The sequence below is a fragment of the Lathamus discolor genome, chromosome 2 (genome assembly GCF_037157495.1).
Source record: "Lathamus discolor isolate bLatDis1 chromosome 2, bLatDis1.hap1, whole genome shotgun sequence".
Lineage (NCBI taxonomy): Eukaryota > Metazoa > Chordata > Aves > Psittaciformes > Psittacidae > Lathamus > Lathamus discolor.
In genome coordinates this window covers 146,330,320-146,355,883 of record NC_088885.1, presented here as the reverse complement: position 1 = coordinate 146,355,883, position 25,564 = coordinate 146,330,320, and the positions used below count along the sequence as shown (strand labels likewise).

The 25,564-nt window shown below is 50.3% G+C and overlaps 1 long non-coding RNA gene across 7 annotated transcripts; it reads right to left on the bottom strand.

The window, feature by feature from the left end:
- Nucleotides 1–3,578: 3,578 nt before the first annotated feature.
- Nucleotides 3,579–10,118, bottom strand: LOC136008916 (uncharacterized). 7 transcript variants are annotated; one of them, XR_010610273.1, is made up of 4 exons: nucleotides 10,034–10,118; nucleotides 9,319–9,405; nucleotides 5,068–8,607; nucleotides 3,579–4,524 (listed from the first exon to the last, which is right to left on the bottom strand). It is a non-coding gene; the product is annotated as an uncharacterized LOC136008916 (long non-coding RNA). The 7 variants fall into 7 exon arrangements; XR_010610271.1 differs by having other exon boundaries at nucleotides 3,579–5,329; nucleotides 5,604–8,607; XR_010610275.1 differs by having other exon boundaries at nucleotides 3,579–5,136; nucleotides 5,604–8,607.
- Nucleotides 10,119–25,564: the final 15,446 nt, after the last annotated feature.

Genomic DNA, 25,564 nt, shown 5'->3' with positions numbered 1-25,564 from the left:
ATGACAAAAAGCCAATGGGTAAGGTAGTTCTCAGAAAAACAAATGCTGAAATTCCATCATTATATTGTGCTCTCCCATGTGTGTGATTTTTCCTTTTCAGCCATAATTCTGAATGTTCTCATGTTTGTAAGGTAGAGACTGATGAGATGTTTTGGTCAAACACAAAATACTGGGCATAACACAAAATAACAGAATACAATTATATAGTGTGCAGTGTAACTGACAAAGTCAAGAGAAATTGTCATCCAAACAAAAAACATCATGGGTTTTACTGTAACATCTCAGCTGGGGCTGCAATTTACTAAATTCTGTGTATATCTTTTAAAAGCTTTCTACTCCATAAACTTTTGTCACTGGGAAGAACATGTTAGCACAGGGAAAGCTCTGGGTTCGTACAGATCTGTGCACGTTACATCTTGGGCTGAAGGAAATTAGAACAACCATGTAAGTAAAGAGAACAGTTTCTATGTCACATACCCTTTTCACTGTTGGGTCTCCATACAGTGGCACCGTATTATTACTGCTCTGGCTGCTGCACATTAAGATTATTCCTGTTATAAACAATACACCACCTAAACAGATCTGCTTTATAGTGAAAGTGCAGCTACCATGATAATGAAATACTCCTCCCTGGAGACAGAAATTAGCTACTGATGCTGTGGAACAAGGAGTTTCCTTGTGTGCTCAGATGGGTTTTGAGTCACAAATCTCACCCATGGGCCTGCAGTTTCTTATAGAATCATAGAATAGTTAGGGTTGGAAAGGACCTCAAGATCACCCAGTTCCAACCCCCCTGCCATGGGAAGGGACACCTCACACTAAACCATCCCACACAAGGCTTCATCCAACCTGGCCTTGAACACCGCCAGTGATGGAGCACTCACAACCTCCCTGGGCAACCCATTCCAGTGCCTCACCACCCTAACAGGGAAGAATTTCCTCCTTATATCCAATCTAAACTTCCCCTGTTTAAGTTTTAACCCATTACCCCTTGTCCTGTCACTGCAGTCCCTGATGAAGAGTCCCTCCCCAGCATCCCTATAGGCCCCCTTCAGGTACTGGAAGGCTGCTATGAGGTCTCCACGCAGCCTTCTCTTCTCCAGGCTGAACAGCCCCAACTTCCTCAGCCTGTCTTCATACGGGAGGTGCTCCAGTCCCCTGATCATCCTCGTGGCCCTCCTCTGGACTTGTTCCAACAGTTCCATGTCCTTTCTATGTTGAGGACACCAGAACTGCACACAATACTCCAGGTGAGGTCTCACAAGAGCAGAGTAGAGGGCAGGATCACCTCCTTCGACCTGCTGGTCACGCTCCTTTTGATGCAGCCCAGGATACGGTTGGCTTTCTGGGCTGCGAGCGCACACTGAAGCCGGCTCATGTTCATTTTCTCATCGACCAGCACCCCCAAGTCCTTCTCCGCAGGGCCGCTCTCAATCTCTTCTTTGCCCAGTCTGTAGCTGTGCCTGGGATTGCTCCAACCCAGGTGTAGGACCTTGCACTTGTCATGGTTGAACTTCATAAGGCTGGCATCAGCCCACCTCACAAGCGTGTCAAGGTCCCTCTGGATGGCATCCCTTCCCTCCAGCGTATCAACCGGACCACACAGCTTGGTGTCATCGGCAAACTTGCTGAGGGTACACTCAATCCCACTGTCCATGTCAGCGATGAAGATGTTAAACAAGACCGGTCCCAACACCGATCCCTGAGGGACACCACTCGTTACCGGTCTCCAGCCGGACATTGAGCCATTGACCACAACTCTTTGTGTGCAGCCATCCAGCCAGTTCTTTATCCAGCGAGTGTTCCATCCATCAAATTGATATCTCTCCAATTTAGAGACAAGGATGTCATGCGGGACAGTGTCAAACGCTTTGCACAAGTCCAGGTAGATGACATCAACTGCTTTACCCTTGTCCATCAGTTCTGTAGCCCCATCATAGAAGGCCACCAAATTGGTCAGGCAGGATTTTCCCTTAGTGAAGCCATGCTGGCTGTCACCAAGCACCTTGCTGTTTTTCATGTGCCTTAGCATGCCTTCCAGGAGAACGTGCTCCAAGATGTTGCCAGGCACAGAGGTGAGACTGACTGGTCTTCACTCACAGTTTGTTACTCAGAAGTCAGTAGTGGAGCAACCACTTGTGCCATCTGGGATTTGGTTGTTTTCCTCCCAGTGGCAATTAGCCCTCAATGCAACTTGCATGATCATACATTATATCTGTGTACACCCTGTGGATCCATCAGAGCTTACCTTACCCTGAGCATCTACTGGGGGTCACAGACCCAGGTGAGGCAGCTTGGCCCCTTGGGCTCCAATACCATCGATTCCTGAACTGAGACCTTACCAGCTGAGCAGATCTGTGCTCACCTGAGCAGAGCCTTGTGATGTGAGCAGATGTCCTTAGTCCATAATGAAGTCCAATAAACGAAGCACAACCCTAGAAACAGATGTTGTGTACCAAATGCCATGACTGACCTGCTGTATATGACAGAACATGTTGTCTCTTCATGTCCCACCTCTTTATCTGTAAAAGATACAGGAAAAGAGGAACTGCATTTACCCGTCACTGTTAAACCTTGTAACTCAATGGCAAAACTGTAAGCCTTCTAAGAAGATCACAGTGCAAATGGGATCGATTTGAACAGACCTTGGTACAAAAGAAACACTTTATTTGGAGGACAAGAAGTCACTGTCCACAGTTAGGGCTCACCTGACATTCTGCTCTCACTGCACCCAGTCAGAGCCTCAGTGCATGGTGACACATTCACAGGTGAGGTGTATCAGCCCACACTCGGTTTGCCTGAGGTTTATTCCTCTTCTGTGCACTGCTTTGTCTCATTCGTGTCACTGCCTTGTCATTGCCTTCTCCTCACTTTTCTGCACCTGATGTGATTTCTTGCCTTCTACTGTTGTTAGCATCACATGGGAAATACACTGAATTACTGCATGTGAGAAACACACTTCCAAGTGAAACAGTTCTGCTTCAACTAAATGGCACCAAGGCACTGGTTTAGGAGGAGATGGACAGAGGACAAATTGCTACAGGTTTGTTCTAGGGCAACATGAGTCAGTCTCTTATTGTCTGTGTTGGAGTGAGGGGCTCAAATGGCAGAAAGGATCCACACGGGACACTAGGGAGTGCTTTCTGGGAACAGGGACGCTGCCGAAGTAGTGACTGATTAAGGAAACGGAGAACAGCTTCGAAAAGCTTCCATCAGCAATCCGGACCCTTTGGAAGGGAAAGAGGATGGAATGAGCTGTCTACCAAAATCTCCTTTAGGCCAATTTTTCTGCAGGTAAGATGAATGGGGAGCAGAGTTAACTCTGTTAATTATCATTACTTTACATTTCAGCTTGAACTGAATTTAGTTCTTCTTTTTCTACCTCTTCGAGGTAGGAACCTACTACTATGTAGCTATGAGTAATTCCAGACTCATTTGGGTCAATACATCAGGTTGTCAGAGCTGAGAAACTGGGGCACCACCACGGCTGGGCCAGATGCAGAGGCAGAGCCCAGGGTGACAGCAGGGACCAGATCCACCTTCTCACCCCAAATCACCACACTCACCAAGAGCCCAAATCACCGCACTCATCAAGAGCCCAATTCCTGAGATACAGTGCGACAAATAGCAGCAATTAGTGAGACCAAGAACACCAAAAGGGTGGCACCCTTTAGGGTCAGGGTGAGGATCCCTCTTCACCTCCAACATCCAGGCTTTCACTGGGTTTTTACCAGGCACCATCAGGGAATTAGGGCTTGTGGAGAAAAGCCTTGGAATGAGTTGGTTAGAAGCAAAAAAGGAAAAATAAACATGTTGAACTCACTTGCAAGATGAAGAGAGGCAACGCTTCATAGCCAGCTGGCCAAAGCCTGGGGAGCTGCAGCAAGGGGCAGGCTAACAGGGTGCATCATTGGTGGTCATTGCCAGCCTCCTCCGGAAGCTGCAGGGTGATCAGGAAAAGTGCTTCTCCTTCCCGGGGGGCTTGTACTGCAGAGAAACCATGCTCTTCAGGGCGCGTCTTGAGTCTCAGCTTGAGCTGGCACTTTCCGGATTGAAACGGGAGAGCACGGTTGGTGCTGAGCGTTGAATGTTCAGCCCAAGGGGTGCTTCGGCTCTACTCAGTGCTGCGAAATGGGACGGCGACGCAGACTACGTGGGAGGCAGATTGTTCTATGGGAAATATTGGGAATGGCTGTGCTGAGCTGATTAACTCATTTTAGCGTTTTCATTCAGCTCCTCAAGTTGCCCCACATGAGAAGTGCAGCTGCGAGCGAAAACACTCCCACATGCGGGAAAGGCAGATAAGCCCCCGCCTGCCGCCGTTACAGCAAGGAATCGGAGTCCTGTGGGGAAATGCAGGGTTATTTCTGCCTTTGTTTAAGCTGTAACTCGGAGCATGAAGGATGCCGTTATGGTAACTCGTTTTGTGCGTGTCCCCGTGTCCCACGCTGGGCACAGCTTTGGCGATTCTTGGTCAGAATGTGAGGAATCGCAGGAGCCTGGCTTCCCACTGCGTAATTCCACCTGGAGACGACCGTTGCTCGTTTTACCCCAGGGAAGTAGCTCTTCTTCCCCCCTGCACTTCTCAGGTTGTACAACATTACGTAGGGGATACTGGGCTTTCTTCATGCTTCCCTCTTTGTCTGTGTTATTAGTCCCACAACAGGCTGCCTCGTAATCCCAAAATACAGATCTTTTGGACACTGTTCTGCTAATCCCATGAGGGACTTGGCAACCAACAGGAAAACCGAGATTGTCTGGGATATTATCCGAACGCGCTGGACCAAGGACCACCCTCAGCCTTTAGCATTTCTCTTGGGTCACCAGTCACACCCCTTTAAACTTAAATTAAAACCACTCCAAAAGCAGTGTGGTTTCGAGCACTACCCGCGGGGCATTTATATGGGATTTTCAGACTGATGCTTCTCCACAGGCCACTTTAGGACCCCCTGAGTGCAGGATATTGTCTCAAAATATTCCCTCAAAGCCACCAAGAGGCACTGGTATCCAAGCACAGGAATAACAGCTCTGCCACCTCTGAAAGTGTTAGCTGTAAACCAGTCTTACCCTCTCTACTTGTTTCGGAGCTCACGGCTGGTAATTCCGCTCCAATCTCCTATGCTTCCCATTATAGGCCTGAAGAAGCAGAAATGGGATTTGGGGTGGCTGCACGTTCACTTGCTCCCAGGCAAGGCACGGAGCTGCCTGGGATACAACTTAGTGAAGCAGAAAATGTGGGCATGCATCTCCATGGAAATAGGTACTTGGGAAGCATCTGAGCGGTCCTGGGGGCTGCGTTCTGCCATGCGCTGCGTTTTGAATGGTAGCACTGTGAAAAATCAATGTGGCACGTTTTAAATGGATTACGAGGCACATAAATGGCAGGTCTCCGAAGAGGAGCTGCAAAGGAAGAGTGATCCCATGGGAGTTTTTATAGAAGGAATATTTAGGAAGCTGTTCTTGGCTGTTTACTTCAGAGGTCAGGATGGATAAACAATTGAATATGAGGTCCCCATGTGATGCTCTTGCTAAAGGGGCTGATATGACCATAGTATGTATAAATGGGAATATTGAGTGGTAAGGGAAACATATTCGCTCTCTACCTGACATTAATGAGATGAAAATAGTCCAGTTCAGCCGTCAACACGTGAAAACTGTCTTGAAAAACTGAAAAAGATTGGGAGAAGAGCTATGAGACTGATTGAAATCATATCTTACAATGACCCAGAGGAGCACAATCCAGTTATATTATCAAAGAGGAATATAAGAGATTAATCGATCAAGGTCTGTAGTATCCGTACCTGCAGGAAGAATGCAGTATCAGAGGATTACTGAATCTGTCAGACAAAGGCATACAAACCAGGAAGACTGGAGCTGGAAAAAAAGATCCAGCTGCAAAGGAGGCACATTTTTCTCCTTAATGGCCTTGTAATTAACCACTGGAGGAGCTGACATGGGATACGGGAGGTTCTCCATCACCCAAAAAGGTACTTAAATTGAGCGTGGATGTCTTTCTCTACAATGTAACTCATGTATCCGAGTGGGAATTGCTGGGCAAAGCTCCATGGTGTGCATTATGCAGGAGGGCAGAGGAAACCACCATGGTGGTGCCTTCTGGATGTGAAATCTATGAAACTATCAAAGCAATGACATCTGCATGTCACATCCCAGCAGCATCTAGCCTGTCTATGCAACACATGTTATGGAAAGACTCTTTTAGGGATATTTAGAGGGCTTTAAATGTTTTATTAGAGGTTTACTTTATAGACTCTGCCTGTAAAACCAGGTAGATGAAATAAACCTTAAAAAATAAAAAATAAAAATCTCCTGAAATAGATTTTCTATACCCCAAAATCCCAGTATTAAAGACCCATATCTCAGGATACGCTGGGCTTTCAATGTGATGCTCCAAGGACTCAGCCCTTCATCATGGTTTAAAGCTCCTATTTCACAGATTTATAGATGCTAAACTCCGAAGGGACCACTGTGATTATCTAATCTGACCTTGCGCATAAAGGAAGCCACAGGGCATCCCTCAATTACTTCCAGGCTACTCTGAAGCCCTTCATACCATCCTCTTCCTTCATACCATAGCCGGGGTAGAACCCTTTCTCCTCCATCCACACGGAAAAACTTCACATCGTCTCACGTCTCACTGCAACATCCTTCCTTCCACCCCTGACAAATGAAATCTTTCCTGGCACATGTCCATTCAAATCGCTGCTGCAAAGATCATTTGCCATTCCTATGTCTCTTTGCCTGCCGCACTGGCTCTCCCTTCTGCCTTTCCATCAACACATCTCCTGCCCCCTCACAGCCTGGTCCCTACCTCTGCCTCTTCATCACACTTGGTACCAGCTCACTCCTGCCTCTCATGGCCCACTTTGCTCACTTGGTTTTTTTAATCCCCTTCTTTGAGCAAACCCCACGTGGTGCAGCACCGGTCCAGGGGAGGGCCCCAAGAAACATCTGTGCTGCTAAATGAAAAGATGGGTGCACCTGCACCCATCAAGCGAGGTTCAGCCACGCGCGCCACACAGCCTCCTCTGGGCACATCTGCCTGGGGTCCTCCATGGGCTGCGGGTGGGTGCCTGCTCTCCACGGACCTCCACGGGCTGCAGGGGCACAGCCTGGCTCGCCGTGGTCTGCACCATGGGCTGCCGGGGAATCTCTGCTCCTTGCAACACAAACCCAATACAGTGACAGACGTGGATTCTGGCACAGGGAGAAATCATCCCTGTGAATCTTTAAATGCCTATCATTCCAAGATATACAACAGCATGGTACAGTTTTGGTCTAGACAAAGCCTCTATTTTAAGACTCTTCATCTCTCTCAAAGAACCCAACTTGATAAGCTTGAGTACAGGAGACTGGTACCACAGGGTTCTCTTTGTAAATTAGGGCAAACTGAGACAAAGAACAGGAGGTGCCACAATGGGGGAGTGAGCAGCACAGAAGGAAAGGTCAGATCATGGAAAAGCCCATCCCAGACTTTGCTTTCTAGAGAAGAGCTCCTTGCTTTCTGAGTGTGAGCAGTGATCTGCCTGGGGTAACAGGGAAGTGAGGAGAGAGGGCACAGAGAAGCCGGGAAGTGAGGAGAGGGTGCAGAGAAGCAGGGAAGTGAGGAGAGAGGGTGCAGACGAGCAATCTACGGCTTCTGCACTATGCAAAATGACAAATACCCTCTTTTGCAAAGCCTTGGTGCTCAGAATTTTTTAACCTAATGCTGCTGCACACAGCTGCACAACAGGTCCCCATGTGCACTCACGCAGTTACCGTCCTCTGGGTCACAAGCAGAGTTTGTTCCTTCTGGAGCCAATCTGCACGAAATTGCCAAAAGCTGGCACCGGTCTCCCCTCAGCATTGCCCACTGACAAGCAGGCACCTCTGGCCAAACTGAGAGGAAACATCTGTCAGTAGGTGTTAATGAGACCAGAGCATGCAGCAGGCAAGACCCAACCAGCTCAGCAAGATCAGACGCAATTCGTGTTCTCATCGGGTGATCACAGCTACCTACGGCTGCGCTCAGCCGTCAGGGACCACGCGCACGCATCCTTCCTTATGCGTTTTATGAATTTTGGAGTTAGCGAGATTCAAATCCGCCCTTCCGAGCTCGTCTGTCAAAGCACAGTTTGGGCCAGTGCCTTGCAGGGGCTTGCGCAGCAAAACGAAGCGGTACTAAAGAACGTGGAGAGTGTCCTACTGTCTGAGCCAGCGCTGTTGGAGCACGGGATGGGAAGTGCTTTTTTCAGCAGAGATATAAAATTAAATGCCCCATGGGTTGTAACTAGTCCTGGTACCATGCTGGTTTTGCGGCAGTCACGGGCAGCTTCAATCTTCATACCCACCAACCGTCCTGAATGACATGCTGCCTCTGGAATAGGTGTGTGGCATGATTTCAGGTTGTCAGGAGACAGGATCGTCCCTTTGAACAGTGGTGAATCAGAAGGAAGGGAAGGAAAAGGGGAGAGACGAGAGGCAGCAATTCACAGAGAAAAAAATCATTTAATTAACTGATTACTTACTTCTATCTCACTTGTACAAATCAGAGCTAAGTATATCCATCCAAGCCAATGTATATGATTCACAGTTTGTCAAATAGATAGTCTGCAAGTGAGAAGTTGCAGAAATAAAAGTCATGAATCATCAGTTGTTCTTTTATGCTCATGGACAGCATCTTTTATTACATGTAAATTCAATTTATAACCATTGCAAACTGAAAAAATAGCTAAAGTCAAGTTTGCATGGATAGAAAAATGGCAAGGCTTTGAGAGCAAGAAATTGTGAGCCTAAGGATGGATTCTGACCTGCTGTTTTAGTGGGATCCACCTGACCAGCTGCAAACATCTGCAGTATCTGTTTGTGGGCTCTACTTGGGGATTCTGCATCCCAGCCTGAAATAGGCAGCTCAATGAGAAAGCACACCTTAAAAACTGCCATTTCCCTCTGATGATCATCAGAGGAAGCTCAGGTAAAGACTGTGGTTTACTAAAGTTAGGCGAGATTGTCGTGGTTTAAACCGATCCACACAGCTCGTCTACTCACACCCCCCCCCGGCCCCGACCCTCCCCGCTCCCGGAGGGATGGGAGGACAATCAAGAGAATGTAACTCCCACGGGTTGAGATAAGAGCAGCCCAGTAACTAAGGTATAACACAAATCACTGCTGCTACCACCAATGATAATATTGATAAGAGAAAATAGCAAGAGAATACGATACCACCGCCGAACGAGTTCGACCCCCCCCAAAGAGAGCCCGTGCCCTTCCGGGTAACTCTTAGTTACCTCCCTGGGCATGACGTGCTGTGGTATGGAATACCTCTTTGGTCAGTTTGGGTCAGGTGTCCTGTCTCTGCTTCCTCCCGGCCTCCCCTCGTCCCCAGCAGAGCATGAGGCTCACAGAGTCCTTGGCCAGAATAAACATTACTTAGCAACAATTAGAAACAATCGGTGTTATCAGCTCTCTGCCCAGGCTGGAAGTCAAAACACAGAGCTTGCACCAGTTACTAAGAAGGAGCAAAACGGCTCCTGGTAAACCCAGGACAGAGATGAACACTATTTGCTACTGCTCCTTGAAGCCAAATTCATAGACAAGTCCCTAATAGCTTTGAGAATTTCAGATGGTTTGATGCATGAGCCTTTCTTTGCAGAGTGCTAACCTCCTGCAGTGCTGTCTGCAATGGTAAAAGCTGCAAACATCTCTCCACATAAAGTCAGGTTGCACAGTCTGAGCTGAACAGCCCAAAAGAAATTGATCTTTTTTAATGTGACGTCTTTCCCGCACCCATTTCTGTTGTGGCTTAAACCCAGGCATGCAGCTCGTTCACTCACTCCCCCCTTTCCTCCCTCTTTCTTTCCTTCCCCCCACTTCCCCCCTCCCTGCTCCTGGAGGGATGGGAAGGAGAATTGAGAGAATGTAACTCTCACGGGTTGAGATAAGAACAGCCCAGTAACTAAGGTATAACACAAATCACTGCTGCTACCACCAATGGTAATAATGATAAAGGAAATAACAAGGGAAGAGAATACAATACCACTGCTGAAACGAGCCAGACCCCCAGAATAGAGCCCGTGCCCTTCCGCGTAACTCCCAGTCCTCCCTGGGCATGACGTGCTGTGGTATGCAATACCTCTTTGGTCAGCTTGGGTCAGGTGTCCTGTCTCTGCTTCCTCCCGGCCTCCCCTCCTCCCTGGCAGAGCATGAGGCTCACAAAGTCCTTGGTCAGAGTAAACATTACTGAGCATCAACTAAAAACACCGGTGTTATCAGCTCTGCTCCCAGGCCGAAAGTCAAAACACAGCGCTGCACCAGCTACTAAGAAGGAGAAAATGACTGCTCCTGCTGAACCCAGGACAATGTCACAGCACAGGCACCTTCTACCCTGTTGGGTAGAAGGTTTCGCTATGGACGTAAACCAGCCCCATCCTCCTCTTGAGACTCATCCCATGCTTTTGTCATGGCTTGTTGGGAACACACATGTGGTTTAGTCTGCAGAGGTTGTAAGCACATTCCTTGATGTTTCTTTGGCATGTCAAGAACTGTCAAGGGTTTGCACAGTGGGAAAAAAGCCCCATCCCAAGAGCATCTCAGGTGGGGTGTCCCCACCAAGGCAGCTACTGTCCTGCGTCACTTCTAAAGATGCAACAAACAGGACTAGATGATCTTGAGGTCCTTTCCAACCCTAACTATTCTATGATTCTATGATTCTAGGATTGTGTATCTTTTGCCTCTGGAGCACATCTACAGGGTCAACAAGCAAGTGGATATAAAGTTAGCTGTTTAACTGACTTGACTGTTCAGAAATACAACAAACAAATGTAAATACCACTAGGTATCTGGAAAACAGTGTTTTTTGTCTGAGACGTAAAAATGAATGCAGAGCAACACCCAAGCACTGAAAGTTAGCAGACGAGCGACAAAAATACACCAGTTGCTAGGAGATGGCATTTAATCCAGAATTTTAGGCAATAAATAAAAATGAAGTTATAAGAATAAATGTTGTTGAGGGCAGAAACCAACCTGGAGCAAGTGGCTGTTTGTGAGAGGGAGCAAAGCCGCCGTGGCTGCACAAGAGCAGGATGCTGCTCAACATCATGCCAGAGGTGAATGGGAAGGTTATCAACTTGACCATGGGAACAAAACCCCCTCCAGTGAAAGACATCGCGGACAAAACTCTTTTGTAGTTGAAGTTGCTGGGAGATGTGCCACTAAGGTAAATAAGGGCTGTACATCAACCTGCAAACATCACCTTTGCCTGGGCTAGGAGCTCAACCAGAACCAGAATGTTGTGAAACTCAGTTTGCTGCCTGCCTCTGGCTGTAAAAATTACAGGAAAACTCAGCAAAAGAAACCCCAAACCCACCAGAATCTGCTGGTTTCTTTCCCCACTGAAAGCCCTACTTTCTTTCTTAATAGAATTAAAAATGATGAATCCTGGGTTTAAGGGCAGAACGCCTTGTGAAACCCAATGGGCTTCAATAGCAAGGGCAGTAGGGAGTGAGCTTGGCTGCTCCTTACAGCAGCCCAGCTCTTGGTGGGATTTCCCTGAGCAGGATTCTAATCCTGTTGAAATCGAGGGCAAAATTGCAATGCATCTTAAAATGGCATTGTCTTCCACACATACCCAAGCAAAGGTTTGCCTGTAACCTGGTCCAGCACATGGTAATCACCTACATCTTTTGAGGATGTAACCCTCCCCTGGTTCATATATAAAGTAACTATATGGAGGGCTTAGATGCAGTGTTTGCTGCAGCACTGCCTCTGAGTGATCTCCATCTCAGACACCCCCTTGACCAAGGCTGGAAAGCATTTTAATGCTATTTGGTCACAGTGGTTGTATCCATTAGTGGCACCAAACCATAGAGGTCCCAAGGACAAGATGGAAATTCCTAACTTGGATATTACCTGAAATCCTGAAGTTTAGACTTGTTTAGGACAGTGCTTGTCGGAGAGGTTAATAACTTTCCCAGGGCTGCAGCCAAGTATCAGGGTCCGTGCTGATGCCTGCAATCAGCCAGAAGGCTTTGATATAGTCAGCAGAGTTATGGTCAAGCCTAAATAATCACTGGTTGAGGGGATACGTACTCCTCACTCTGGAGATCCAGAGGACCATCCTCTCTGCTGGCCCAGCTTCTCTTCCAAAGCATAACTGCTGGTTGCAGGCATTGCTGGGTGCTGCAATGGCCTCTGCAGACCTACAGGTGCTGGCAGGAAGGCAGTAACAGATGTGCTGTTACATCAATGCTGCTGGTGGCACCAGCACCAGCTCTTCATGCAATCCAGACACCACAGATGGTACCACCATGTGTGGATGTGCACATTTGTCAGAGGAAGGGCTGGACAAGGACTGTTTGGCTGTTGTTCAGTCTCTCTGACTGATCCCACCACTGGATGGGACAGTATCAGCCAGGGTGGGTTGGCTGGGGTTTTGCCGTTACAAATGGTTAAGAGCCCAACCACCACAGGCACTGACTGCATCTCTCTCACGCTATCATTTCTAGGTGACCCTGCTTGAGCAGGAGCGTTGGACCAGATGCCCCCCAGAGGTCCCTTCCAACCTCACCATTCTGTGATACACTGATTTTTATGCCAGCAGTGATTCCTGAATTTGAGGAGCTGAATGTAAAGCCTGGAGAGACCTCACCTTCAGCAACCTGCTCCTTCCACCCCTGCGAGAAACCCACCCCTGCCGTAAAGCTTTGCAGTGCCACGGGCATCCTCAGGAGGGACCTGGAGGCTGCTCTAAGGGAGGATGGTAATGATGATGTACACCTAGTGCAGGAAGGCTTGGGACCTTGCAGCAGCGTGGTGATGCCCTTGGGTCACAACACCCCCATACAACGCTCCAGGCTTGGGAAAGAGTGGCTGGAAATCTGCTGGGCAGAAAAGGACCTGGAGGTGCTGATTGGTGGCCATTGAACATGAGCAGCTTGTGCCCAGGCAGCCAAGGACAATGGCATCCTGGCCTGTATCAGCACCAGTGTGGCAGCAGGGCCAGGGCAGTGATCATCCTCCCGTACTGGGCACTGCTGAGGCTGCACCTCAAATCCTGTGTTCAGTTCTGGGCCCCTCACTACAAGAAAGACACTGAGGTGCTGGAGCGGGTCCAGAGAAGGGCAACGGAGCTGGTGAAAGGCCTGGAGCACAAGTGTGATGGGGAACGGCTGAGGGACCTGGGGGGGGGGGGGGGGGGGTTAGTCTGGAGAAGAGAAGGCTCAGGGGGGTCCTTATCCCTCTCTACATCTGCCTGAAAGCAGTATGAAGTGGGGCAGGGGTCGGTCTCTTCTCCCAAATGACAAGCAATAGGACAAGAGGAGATGGCCTCAAGCTGCACCAGGGGAGGATCAGATTGAATATTAGGAAAAACTTCTCCACCGAAGGGGTTGTCAGGCATTGGAACAGGCTGCCCAGGGCAGGGATGGAGTCACCATCGCTGAAGGTGTTTAAAAGACGTGTAGATGTGGCACTTAGGGACATGGTTTAGTGGTGGACTCAGCAGTGCTGGGTTTGCAGTTGGATTCGATGATCCTAAAGGTCTTTTCCAACCTAAATGATTCTATGGCTCTATTACGGCATGGCTACTCTGGGCTGCAGCGGGCTGTTCTCCCAGGGTGACTGGAGCTGCCTTTGATTCTGCTGGCAGCAAGCACAGATTTATCAGCGGGCAACGGAGGCAGTAACCTCATCCCTGCTGTGTCAGGTGGGAAGGGCCAGCTGCCCACACTGTCCATCTGTCCACATCGTGGCTGAGCCTGGGGCTCCCTTCAGCCCAACGTGGGGTTTGAATGAGGATCAGAAAGAAAGAGAAATGTAAAAGAGGCTTGTGGGAACTGCATGATTTTTTTTTTCAGCATGAAAGAGTGTGCTCACGGGCTTCCAAGGGCCACTGAGAGGGCTTGGACCGCATGAAGATGATCATAAATCAGGAGGCAGGAGCACAGAGTATCCTCACTCTTTAGTCTGTAATAATTTGCAATGACTACAAGCAGGCAAAGCGCGCCAAAGCCAATCATATCCTGGTTTGCGTTAGAAGTACGGCCAGGAGGTGATGCAGGAGGTGATGCTCCCCCTCTGCTCTGCTCTCATGAGGTCCTGTGAGTACTGAGTTCAGCTCTAGGGCCCCCAACACAAGAAGGGTGTGAACCTGTTGGGGTAAGTCCAGAGGAAGCCACAAAGATGCTCCAAGGGCTGGAGCACCCCCGCTATGAAGAGAGGCTGAGAGAGATGGGGGTGTTCAGCCTTTCAGTACTTCAAGGGGGCTTATACGGAAGACAGAGAGACTTTTTACCAGGATCTGCAGTGGCAGAGCGAGGGCCAACGGTTTTAAAATAAAAGAGGGTAGATTTAGAGTAGATACGAGGAAGAAATATTGTTATGATGAGGATGGTGGGACACTGGCACAGGGTGCCCAGAGAAGCTGCGGCTGCCCCGCCCCTGGCCAGGTTGGATGGGGCTTGGAGCTTTTGAGCAACGTGATCTAGTCCAAGACGTGCCCATGGCAGGGGGTTGGACTGGATGATCTTTGAAGGACCCCTCCAACCCACACTTTTCTGTGGTTCTATGATTTGACTTTTCAGCCCTGTGTTCTGATTCGGGGGCACTTTGCAAACCTTTAAACAGCAGCACAGCTCCTAAGAGGTCTGGGAAGAAACTCCTGATCCTTTGCTGGTATCTGGGGCTTAGAAGTCCCCTCCAAATCCAGGTACTGGTACCTAGGCCAGGCAGTGAACCAGCAGTTGCAGGGCTTTTCTGAGGGAGCTCACGGTTGAGCAGCAGCTTTCAAACATTAACAGTGATGTTTATCTGCCTTCAGAGCTCACTTCCCTCGTGCATGGACTGTGTGCAAGTCAGGCCTGCTTATCTCTTGATGCAACTGATATGCAAGGCTGCTGCAGTTTGGTGGTTAAGAAAGCCAGAGTAAAAGCTGCTATAAGTATCAGTTGAAGAAGGAAGTGAAACCAAAGGCACTGCCAGGGGTCTGATGCCAGCACTCTGCTGTAAGAATTATGGAAGGGGGATAGGGTCTGTAACACTTTCCCTCCAATTTCCTATTTCTCTGTATGGATGTATGAGCTACATCCTGCTGTAGCCTCAACTGTACCTCAAGATGCAGGTCTAGGGGAGCAAGGGGAGAGGAGAAGAGGCCACTCTGCTTTTCACATGTGGAAAAGGAGGCAGGGAAAACCAGGGCAAAATATTTCCAAGGTCCACTCATGGATATCCGCTCATGGGCATTCCAAACACCACCTTTTCCACTGGTTTAAAGCCACAGAAGTGAGGTGTGCACACTCTGAAGGGACTGAGGTCATGCCAATGAACAGAAGTGCTCCCTCTCCACAGCAGCATGGCTCACATAATGTGGGGAGTCTGGAGAGCAGACATGAGCTGAGCACAGCCAAGCCCATCCCAGGCCAGGGATTCTCCACTTCCCTGGCTGAGCTTAAGGATTCTTCTCATTTCCTCAGCAGCTGCCTTGGGTTTACACTCACCACCTACCTATGGAAATGGGAACGGGTACTCACACACCTACTCCATGCAGCAGAGCAGGCTGTGTGGAGAAGATGGATTACTTTCATCTTTGTGATTGTGTTTTTACCTTTTGATGCCCTGGATGTTTATTCCTTTATCATGTATTAATTATTGGCATTCTCTAGGCTTCTTCTGTCTTAATCTGATTTAAAACAGACATTTGCATTTGAAAAGTAACTAGCATGTACAGCAAATCCTTTCCCTTGGTTTGCTATTAATGCAGCCGGCTTTGATGTATTATATTAATGTTGTTTGCCAGGGGTGAAATTAGCACACCCATCTATGGAGAGGCTCTTCCTTGGTGAACCTACTGCTTTTACCCACAGGCAAAGCATCTCCCTTCCCTGGTGTAGAACCTGGATCCTGACTGCAGCAGCAGCATGGTCACACCACCCTTTGCTGCGCTTGTGCTGATTTCTGGAGGTCCAGAGGCTCTGCATCCTGCCCATGCAAACCCCAACCTGCCAACCTGCCACTGGGGAAGGAGGATTTTACAGGAGGATTAGACATCTGTTTCAGTGGAGGATGTGAGAGCTAAACACATCACACCGCACCAGACCAGAAGCTGGGGCTGTGCAGGGAATAAGGCAGGTGAGCGCAGGGGAATGCATGGTCAGAAGGGGACTGGGCAAGATCGGGATTTGCCTAAGGGTCTTCACGATGGTGAAACTCCTGTGTTCTTCAAAATTGTCTAACCTTTCTGATGCAACTGGGGACCTGGGGGAATAGAATAAATCAATCCTCTGCTGGGTTCAGTACCAGTATTTCCCCAGTTTCTATTTTTTTTACACTGTATCGCTTGCATAATTTGGGTCTTCTGGGAAGTTGCCCTGAGCCTCATTGATCTGTTTAAATTGGTGCAAAGGGCATGCACAGCCACTGCTGTAACTCACTTGGGTTGGTTTAACTGCAACAATGAGTGGTGGGTACGGGACCGAGTGACCAAAGGTGCAGTGTCAGGCTGGCTGATGTGACGGTACCAGCGTTGGCTTGAGTCACCAGCCTCAACCAATGCCTTCCCCTCCACTCCACTGAGGTCTGGCAGTCAAACTGTATGGAGCAGCCTCTTCTCACCCCACCCATCACAAAATTCCACATTCCTTGAATGGGGAGGTTCACTCCTGCTGTGGGGACCGGGTGAGAAGCAGTACTCCTGCAGAGCAGGGCTGGGGAGAGAATAGCCTTTGGCAAGAAGTAGCCCTGAGCAGCAGGATCTGGAAACCAGAACAACATGTCTGATCATGATGTTAGCTGATTAGAAACAGCTCAAAGTGAACTTGTTTCTTCCTAAATGCCCATGTAGAGTTTTGCACCAGGCCAAGTTTGTTTTAAAAGCACTTAAATTATTACAACTTCTGACCATGGACGGCACTTAAGGCAGCTCCCAGGGCTCATTTACAAAAGGGGCTGGAAAACTTACTTCAAGTTAGCAGCCTACATTACAGTAGTAGTTATTTGAACAGGTGGGGACTGGGGGAAGTAGGCGCATTAGTCAAATTGTGAATCATCAGCTAATCAGATTGCCACCCATGTTTGCACCAAAAGGAAAAAAACCAGTGCATGAAACCACCACACATCCCCAGCTACAGAACTGACTCAGCACAGACCCAAACTTTTGATGGGGTTTGCCAGGCTGAGTGGTTACAATTCCATTTGGTATGGACATGGTCTTCCAGAAGGCACCAGAGGGGCTGTCTCTCCTCTGACTCCATTATCTCTGAAGCCCTGGGGCTTCTTCGTACTCTGCTCCCCACCACATTTCTGCTCCACGCAAGCAGAGTTTGGGCTGTGCAGTCTTCACATGTCCCTTCGCCAGGGTCTGTTCTGCCAAAGCAATCAGCACTCCGACTTGAGGCTCTTCCCACTGGTGAGCTGGCAAAGCAAAGAGACCAACATCAGATGTCCCAGGAGGGCACCCCACCTCCAGGGATGCTGCAAGCTCTTTCTGGTGCAGAACAGAAGCAGGTCACAGACCAGCTCCCTGACCCTTCCAAACTGCACTTGAAGGGCTGTGCAGGACTACGCTGTGGCTCAGCTATGCTGGGCAGCAAGGAGCTGAGGTGCTGGAGCAAGTCCAGAGAAGGGCAATGGAGCTGGTGAAGGGTCTGGAGCACAAGTGTGATGGGGAACGGCTGAGGGACCTGCGGGGGTTTAGTCTGGAGAAGAGAAGGATCAGGGGGGACCTCTACAACTGCCTGAAAAGAGGACGGATAGAGGAGGTGTCTGGTCTCTTCACAAGAAACAAGTGAAACAAGGGAAAAATTATTCACCAAGAGGGTGCTCGGGCATTGGAACAGGCTGCCCTGAGCAGGGGTGGAATCACCGTCCTGGAAGTGTTCAAAACCCATGTAGATGACACCCTCAGTGACACGGGTTAGCGGTGGTCTTGGCAGTCTTGGTGTAAATGTTGAACCTGACCTTAAAGGTCTCTTCCAACCTGGTTGATTCTATGATTCTAAGGGCTGCAGCAGGTCTGCACTGCCCATGCACCACAGTGGGGGGTCGCTTTCTCCTGGAGTGCAGTCACTGAGGAGTCCCTGGGGTAAAAAAACATAGAGAGATTTAACTGGATTAAAAATAAAATGAAACAGAAACTACGCTCTGCCTGTGGAATTCCTCGTGTCTTACACCAGCAAGCAGATAATCAGAAATAAAGTGCTGAGGCTGCTAGTAGATACTTGCCTGTTTGTGTGTGCAGTGGAGAAAAGTGCTTGTTTGGTGTTGAATACAGACTATGGAATAAGAGCAATTTCTTATCCCACCTCCACAGGAGCTATTTAAATAGCTTTACACCCACTTTGAAAGATGCTCAGTTAGAAAGGGAGTAAATGTGGAAGTTATTACTCCTCGAAGGAAGAAGCACCAATAAACAGGCTCTGCTAAGGCTGCTGGGTGCTCCTTGGGACAGCACCCACCTAAGAGCTATAGCTCCCTCCACCAGACCGCCTTTGCCATGAGACACCTGTCATAGGGCAGCCCACAGAGAGAGTACATGCTGCAGAGCCCTTCATGCCCACTCTTTGTCCCAGCAAAGCTATGGGCCAAAGCCCAGCTGGATACATGCAGACACCTCAACACACTGCACAGGCCACCACACACTCCCCATCCGGCACAGGAGGGAAGGGAATGGCCAGCGAAATCCAAGGACATGCAAGGCAAAGCAATAGGCAGAGACCTAATTTAAAAAGCCCTTATAAAATCCTGGGGATAGGGTTGTGCCACCCTGGGGATAGGGTTGTGCCATGTGCAGTCATTCAATACCTCCCTTTCCCCTCCTTGGGGATTCCCAGCCATGAACTCACAAAGTGAGCAGTTCTTGCCAGCTCTTTCCCAAAACTGGCAGTGGAGATTTAACCCATAGCACAGCACCTCTGCACGGCTTTGACAGGCTGCTGCCCATCTCCCAGCATCCCATGTCCTGCTCCCTCTTTGCTAACCCTCCTGCCCAGTGGGCTGCTGTGAACCGGGGGGCCCTTCCCCACAGCAGCCACTGGCCAAGTCTCTTCCTGGGGGGTACTGAAGGAAAAGTTGAGTGGGGAACTGGAGTGCATGGGGAGGGGGGAGGGAAAGATGTGGGGGACCAGGGATGTGTGAGACAGGGACCTTGAGCACACCTGAGCACAGACACAGGCATCCAGGGAGCCTTCCCAACCCCACCACGTTATGTGTGTGTGGATTCCAGGTGCTTCCGAATTCAGCTGCACCCAAAGGGAGGCTTTTATGAATGATGCACTAAAAATAGCTGCAGAGCACCCAGGTCCTCCAATGAACATCACACAATGCTACTGTCAGAGTCAGCTGCTCGTATGTGTACCCTCTCAGCACAGTCATCCTGCTCTGTAACACAGCACACTGGGGCCCTGACCCTACAGCGAGTTTCAGGCAAAGCCTTATTTGTCTCTGGCTTTTCCCCAGCAGAGCTCTGCTGTGAGATTAAGATCTTAATATTTATAAGCCTCTGTTTTTACTATCTGTTTAATGTCATGGTAAATCAGGTGCCTGTGCTGCTATCCCTCCATCCCACCTGAAACCTTCACCTTCTCAGCAAAGGGCAGTCATGTTTTTCCTTAAAAGTAAACTAATTATAAAACTACAGTGATTTTCTCACATTTAAACGGCCTCTGTAACAACCAATTATTTCTGGGGACACGCGAAACAGCTGTTGCACTGCTGAAGCTCAGTTACATCTCTGCTTTTTGAACGGATAAGAGTTGATATTTTTATTCCCATGTGATATTACCAAGATGTGATAAACAACCACAGTGTTAGTATTAATTTGTGGAGCAAAGATCACTTTAATTTGCCTCAAGCCGAGGAATCATTTTAACCGTATTACCACTCCACAAACAACCATCTGAAAATCTGTTCTGTCTTTACCTCCTTTTTTCCCTTCTTCCTTTTGTTTTTGATAAAGCAACACAACCCCGGGCAAAGGCTATTTGAAGGCAAAGACAGTTTGTAAGCCAGCCTTAACTCTTTCCAGACTGAGGAGTGGCCTTCAAAAAATGCTCTTCAAAGCTCAACCCAGCGCTGTTGACTACTGAATAAAAGGTGAGCACTGACTTTGCCTCCCAGGGACCTTCTGAGCCCACCCAGAAGGTGGGCAAACATCACACAGGAGTTGGTTCCTCTCCCGTGGCCTTCAGGTAAGGACTGTGCTAAAAGCGTTCCTCTTTGATCTGCAGATAATCACCCAAATCAAAGTGGGATCCGTGGGTACTTGGGATCTGTGGAGACCGGGCTGCTGTCACTGTCCCTCCTCATGGCAGGGGGGTTGGAACTAGATGAACTGCAGGTCCTTTCCACCCCTAACTGTTCTATGATTCTATGATTTAGGCTTCTAAATATAGAGCCAAGTCTGGAACTCCAGGCTGCTGTCTCTGCAAGGTTTTGCTTAATTCTTTGGAAATCCTTGCTGCACGTTGCCACAGAGAAGCACATCCAAGTCACCAAGAATGGTGACTCTTCATCAGGGACTGTAGTGACAGGACAAGAGGGAATGGGTTAAAACTTAAACAGGGGAAGTTCAGGTTAGATATAAGGAAGATGTTCTTTACTGTAAGGGTGGTGAGGCACTGGAATGGATTGCCCAAAGAAGTGGCAAATGCTCCATCCCTGGCAGTGTTCAAGGCCAGGCTGGACAGAGACCTGGGTGACATGATCCAGTGTGAGGCATCCCTGCCCATGGCAGAGAGGTTGGAAGCAGATGACCTTAAGGTCCTTTCCAACCCAAACCACTCTATGATTCTATAATGGTGGTTTGAGCTAATTAAGCAACAGGGTAACATTTTTTAACTGTGCATGTGCCTGCTGCCAAGCCCTTCCAAATATTTTAGATGCACTGCATTTTTTACGCTGCCTTTCTCCCTAGGATCATGACACACTTGACAGTGGTGATAAATCAGCTCTTCCGCTGTCCTACTAGCCAGAAAAGCATTATCAGCTCAATTTAGCTGGAAATCTGAGGCCCCCAGGTAACCCAGTAGAGCGATTACCCCAGGTAGTTACTAGAACAAGCCAGTCTCAGGAGGTGAGTCCCAGTCTACCCACTCTGGGAGGATGCTCTCCTGGAAGGCACAAGGGCGATTCTAGGTCTCCTACTTGGGCAAACGCTTTAAGCACAGAGTTACCAGATTTAAAATAAGGAGTTAGGGACAGGTGAGCGTGTGACAGCATTTCTTCCCTTATGTTCTGTGTGCATTTCAATCCTGGAATCACAGAACTGTTATTGTCCCTTCCTTCCTAGGGTTGGAAGGGACCTCTGGAGAGGCACGTTTTGAGATTCAGAGTTTAACCCTGTAGGCAAAGTAGACAGAGGAACAACTAACGCCCAGTGGGTTAGTCAAGGGCATCACTCAACAGCATCAAAACTAAGGTGCACCCAGGTGTGCAAAGCAGTAGGATATTTTTCACATACAAAAAGTGGAAGGTACCATGAGCTTCATGAGGGTGACTCCTAGGAATTAAACTTTGGAGGCACCTAAAGCTATAGCTGGACACCAAGAGCAAGACCCAAAATGAGAAGCCCACACTAATCCACCTCTTTAAGAATCTGGCCCCAAGGAACTTGCCACAGATCGGGCAGGTGTTAAGTTGCAAAGCCAGAAATAGAAAACTGATTCCCTCTCCTGGCCTTTCATTTGGGGGCTTGGACAGATTCCCAGACAACTGCCAGCCGTATGAAGATATAAATTATTTGGAAGAGTGCAAAGGGTAACGGACCAGAGTCAAAAGCCACCTGCAAGCTTGCAGACCCTTAGCAGGCACCAGTGGCCAGAGCAAACCTGGGGGCTGTGACTCATGTATTTGCCATGTGGATATGCTGAAATACCCTTTCAGCACCAATTCTTCCTCTTCCCCAGGCAGGATTTCTATTATACACTGGTTTGTCCTCCACCATCCTCCTGCCTGGTAGCAGATGCAGGCAGATTTATTACAGACAGAGGCAGGCTTCCACTTCTGGAGCACTCTGCCACCAGTGCCTACCTGGACTGCAGAGAACTCTGGCTGAAGACTGAAGGCAGGCTGTGAGTTTCATGTCGGCTGCCACGCTGCCCACAGGGCCCGGACAACATCAGCGAAGTAAAGCCAGGCTCATTTCATTCTGTATGTGGGAACATTGCAAGTGTGGGCGATAGCTGGTTTAGAAAGGTGGCCTTCAGAAAGGCAACTGATCATCATAGTCCCTCTCCTTCTGCAGCTAGGAGTATGCACATATCTCCCAAAGTAAGCCTTGCCTAGCACAACAGGGTCCAGAACTGTATGGAGCAATTGTTACACAACTCATAAAATCATCATAGAATAGTTAGGGTTGGAAAGGACCTTAAGGTCATCTAGTTCCAACCCCCTGCAATGGGCAGGGATGCCTCACACTGGATCATGTCACCCAAGGCCCTGTCCAACCTGGCCTTGAACACCGCCAGGGATGGAGCATTTGCCATTTCTTTGGGCAACCCATTCCAGTGCCTCACCACCCTTACAGTAAAGAACATCTTCCTTATATCTAACTTGAACTTCCCCTGTTTAAGTTTTAACCCATTCCCCCTTGTCCTGTCACTACAGTCCCTAATGAAGTCCCTTTCCAGCACCCTTGTTGGCCCCCTTCAGATACTGGAAGGCTGCTATGAGGTCCCCATGCAGCCTTCTCTTCAGGCTGAACAGCCCCAACTTCCTCAGCCTGTCTTCATACGGGAGGTGCTCCAGTCCCCTGATCATCCTCGTGGCCCTCCTCTGGACTTGTTCCAACAGTTTCGTGTCCTTTTTATGTTGAGGACACCAGAACTGCACACAATACTCCAGGTGAGGTCTCACGAGAGGAGAGTAGAGGGGCAGGATCACCTCCTTCGACCTGCTGGTCAAGCTCCTTTTGATGTAGCCCCAGGGCACGGTTGTTTTCTGGGCTGTGAGCACACACTGAAGTTAAGTTTCTCATCGACCAACACCCCCAGGTACTTCTCCACAGGGCTGCTGTGAATCACTTCTCAGGAATCCTATGGGTAGATCCTGGTAGCAGGGATCTGCAGAGGTTTATTTCTCTGTCCTCTAAAATGACACCCTAACTGCCCTTGTCCAGATCCAAATATGTCAAAGCTTAAGTATTCACTGCTGCTGTGCAGCGGGCAGCAGTGTAGGTGCCGCAAGCACATGGCCGTTCAGCTGGAAACACAACAGCTTTCACTTCCCTCCTACACTTCCCTGTTGCGGTGAGCAGCACTTTCGTGATACAGGCTCCCCAGCACCCCACCCTCAAAACCTACAGCAACAGCTACTGTCCTTGGCGCAGGCACCAAACCTTACAGGCTTCTTTTTCTGTTTGAAACTGGTCCCCAGAGGCTTAATTTGCAGCCAGTAATGGGATTCCACCTTCCTGTGCCTGACAGAAGGTGCCTCTACGAGCAGCCTTGGTTCACCTTTCAAGAAGCTGACCTCTTTTTTTCTTGAACAGCATCGCAGGTTTGTTATGTGGGCTGTGACATATGTTTCAGGAAAGGATTACAGGGTTAATTAACACATTAATATTTAATCCTGCTTCCCCACTATCAGGTCGTTGGCCAAAATTTCTGCCTCCTGGACCCAAATCTGTGCCAGCCGTAAATATGACTTTCTTCTCAGAATCTGACTTCTTTGTATTATTAATATTCCCAACTCCTTTCTTCTGCCTCAAGCCCTGGCCTCTTTCCTTCAACAGTCATACCTACAATCAGATTATTTTGGAAGGGAATTGTCTTCTCTTGGCTCCAGCAAAAAGATTAAACTTCATTTACTGCCAGTAATGTGCCCTACCATGGTAGGTTCTCACCTCTTTCACTGAGGAGGCACACTACCTTCACTCAAGTTACCCTTACATTTCACCCCCTTAACTCTGCGGAAGTGGAGGGAGAAGAGGAAAGAACACGATAGGAACCACAGCTCACTCGTGGGATGAGCATGGAAAAACACAGGGATGGTGATGCTTTTGGCCAAGACATGGTTTCTGTCACTCAGCTCATGTGAGACACCTCTGCATCTGGCAGCAGGAGGGCGGGAGGTAGGATTGCAGCCGGGGGAAGGTGAATCTGTGACAGCTTTAACACTGGAAAGGAGCATCAGGGAAAGCACACTGGCACAGGCTTTAGCCCCTGATAGTTTCTTGACACCCAGGGTCGTGTGCAACCAGTTGAAGCCCATCCCACTCAATTTCCCCGCTATTACTTGCTGAGCTAGCAGGACTGAAACACGAGCACGTATGTGCGGTGCTATCACCCCTTCCAGCGCCGTGTGTGCCGGAGCAAGCCGGGGCTCCCAGCCGCACTCGCCACCTCTCCGCTCGCGTACCGGGCAGCCTGCCCTGCCCGGGAGAGGAGGGCTCTCCCGACGGACCCAGGCTGCTGGCGGCTGAACCGAACGCCACGGAGGGATGACAAGAAGCACAAACACGCAGCTGAGCTGCAGGGGTGGCTGGGCGCTCAGGCAGCTCCCTGCACACTACTCGGCTGATCAGCGTGTTCTCAGTGTCTGCCAGTCCCAAGAATCCACCTCCGGGGCACGCAGGGCATCCTCCCCAGGGACATCGCACCCCGGCCGGAGCCGGTGGGGAGAGCTGGGCTTGACGGCAGCTCCAGCGCAAGCGGCGGAGCCACGTCTTTTCTCTCCTCCGCCTTCCCCACCGTCGGACGGGAGCGCAGGCACTGCCGCGGCGCTGCCCGCACCACGAGGGGCGCTTGCTCGCGGGCAGTATTTGGGTCACTGGGTCTCCCCCCACGTTAGGCAGCCGGGTCGCTGCCCCCGGCACGCTCCCAGCCCAGCCGCTCCGCGCTCGGCAGGGGGCAGCAGCGGCAGCGGCACACAGCGGGGCACGCCGGGCAGGGGGCTGCGGGCTGCACCGGCGGGGGGCGGTGGCAGCAGACCGGGGCGGGGGGAACCAAGCCGGGTGGGAAGACGAAGAGAGGCCCCCAAGGGCCGGGCCTCACTGCGCTGGAGCACAGGGGCGCCTGTCGCAGCGCTGCCTCCGCCTCCAGCACGGGCACCCCTGCCCCTGGCGCCCAGCCCCGCCCGTCCCGGTAGCGGCGGCCGCACCGGCAGCGCCCCCCCTCCCGCCGCGTTATGAATGGGTGCAGCGGAAGCCCCGCCCCCCCGGACGTGACGCCCCGCCAATGGGGGCGCGGGGCTGCGTGGCTGGATGAGGTCAGCGCGGCGGTGCCGGGGCGGGGGCGGTGCGCGGGGGGCCGGGTGAGGCGGGGGTCGCGGCCCGCGGGCGGGCGGAGCGGGGCCGGGCCGGGCGGGCAGCGGGGGCTCGGCGGGGCGCGGCGGCGGCGGCCGCGGCCCGGGGGAGGCGGGGAAGGGAGGAGGGGCGAGGAGAGGGAGGAGGATCCTCGCCGCCGCCGCTCCGTCCCGGGGGCCATTCAGCGGGAGCGCGGCGCGGAGCGAGCGGCGCCGGGGCCGGGCGGGGGGAGCCGGGCGATGCAGGGCTTCGTCAGGCTGCGGCGTGGCGGCCGCGGGCTGTGAGCCGGCGGGGCCGCGCTGCGCCGGGCCGGGCCGTGCAGTGCAGCGCCGGGCC